The 1,871-nt window shown below is 37.9% G+C and overlaps 1 non-coding gene across 1 annotated transcript; it reads left to right on the top strand.

Moving 5' to 3' along the window:
• Window positions 1-1,558: 1,558 nt before the first annotated feature.
• On the top strand, window positions 1,559-1,630 carry TRNAP-UGG. The gene has a single exon. It is a non-coding gene; the product is annotated as a tRNA-Pro (tRNA).
• Window positions 1,631-1,871: the final 241 nt, after the last annotated feature.

The following is a 1,871-nucleotide window of genomic DNA, read 5'->3' as shown; positions in this document are numbered from 1 at the left end:
TACTGTCATCCCTTTGTCTGTATATCTAAAATTCCAATGTCCTCCAGAGTGTGTTGGTACCTCCCTTCCTGTGTCTGCTGTATGTTTATTTGTCTCCCCCTGTTAAACCTCAGCTCCTTTCTATCCCTTTTCTCACCCTTAAATACTTATTCAGCTATCCTTGTAAAAAAAATTAGCATCTGTCCTTCGAAAAATATACCTTCTTCCTCCTTACCATCCCATTCTTACCTCCTGTTTCCTTTTGTAGGTTCCTCTGCTTGCTGTCTCCCCATTTCCTACCTTCGTATACATCCACCCCCCTTCAAAAGGTAGATTTAAACATTTCTGTAGGCCTGTTAATTAAGGTTGTAGGTTTCTCACCATATCTCTCCGTAATGCATGTGTGCATGCTTAGGCACATCCTTATTTCTTGCTATGTTGTTTTTTTCTCTGCTGTGCAGTTGCAGGACTAGCTGTGGCCTGGGCTGTGAAACTGCAACTAGTCCATTCATAACCAACTCCAGGCTGAATTCCACTATGAAAAACACCCATGGGACCCTCGAGAAGACTGACCTAGGCATGTTTTTCAATCCCAAGGATTACGTATAAAGCACATTTACAATCTCTACAATTACTGTGGCCTAAAATGTATTTATTTAAATTGATCCCATAATGAAAAAGGAAATTAAAGAAGAATTAAGTCAATTTTCATGAGAGTTTTATATACATCTAGCTGTTATGATTAAGAAATAAAAAAGTCTGTATGTTTTTATATAGCATAACTTAAAACTCTGCACACTTACAGGATAGATGAAGGCTGTAATCACAGACTACAGCTGCTGTCATTATATGTTCAATGTATGTTTCATGCCTCTGGAAGCTGCTTATCAGTTGAGAATGAAAACAATAAAACAGTGTCAAACTGTCATTGTGGCTAAATTTCTAAAAAATCAGATTCAGCAGATACTGACTTGGTAATTTAGTTATTATGTACTACAGTTTGCTTTTGGCACAAGGAGTCGTGATGCCACTGCAGGTCATAATCTAAGTGCAGTGATTCTTCTGCTTTTGGTGTCTGACTCATGCTATCTGTAATTCTTTGTTTTTGTAATGCCGTGCTGTGCTGTAACTGAGATACAGTATCTGTATTATAGTAATGTTTTTCTCTGCATACCATACACTCTAAACACTATATAGTGACTGTGTATCAGTTATGCCACTTGTTCACCAGTTTTGTATAGCACTAAACTGCAGCTAATGATACAAATAAAACACAGTTATTGTGTTACTGTTACTTCATATTTTAAATTACTTGCACGCACATTCCCTTCATTTCATTGTTACAACATGGTAATTCACTGGTATTAATGTAACAGGACTTTGATTTTAACTGCAAGTCTAAGTAGTTGTAAGTTGAGATGACTATAAAGCATCGGCATGCATAAATTGTTGAGAAGATTTTGTTGCAGCTCTATGAGTGCATCACATACCAAGCAGATAATTAAAGAAGTCTTGGCTTCCAGCTGAGTCATGGTGCTGTTGTAGCTGAGAAACAGCACTAGAGGCATTAGTTGTTTGTGGCTCGTTGGTCTAGGGGTATGATTCTCGCTTTGGGTGCGAGAGGTCCCGGGTTCAAATCCCGGACGAGCCCTCCTTTTTCAGAAGACTACTTTCCACTGCACAGTTTCTGGTTATACACATCTATATGCATGTGTTTTACACATATGCAAAGTATCATTAAACACACATACTGAGCATTAAAAAGTACCACATTTGGACTCTTCTTAGAAATTAACTTCTGTTATCAAAAAACATGGAAGCAGGCTTGTGTAGTCTGAAAGTTAGCACAGCAAGTTAAGACTGTTCTGTTACAGAACTGCTTCCTGTTGTTT

Source organism: Protopterus annectens, chromosome 11.part0 (assembly GCF_019279795.1).
Source record: "Protopterus annectens isolate FY-2018-M chromosome 11.part0, PAN1.0, whole genome shotgun sequence".
Taxonomy (NCBI): Eukaryota; Metazoa; Chordata; order Ceratodontiformes; family Protopteridae; genus Protopterus; species Protopterus annectens.
Note: the sequence above shows the minus strand (reverse complement) of the source record. Positions and strands in the feature narration are given on the sequence as shown.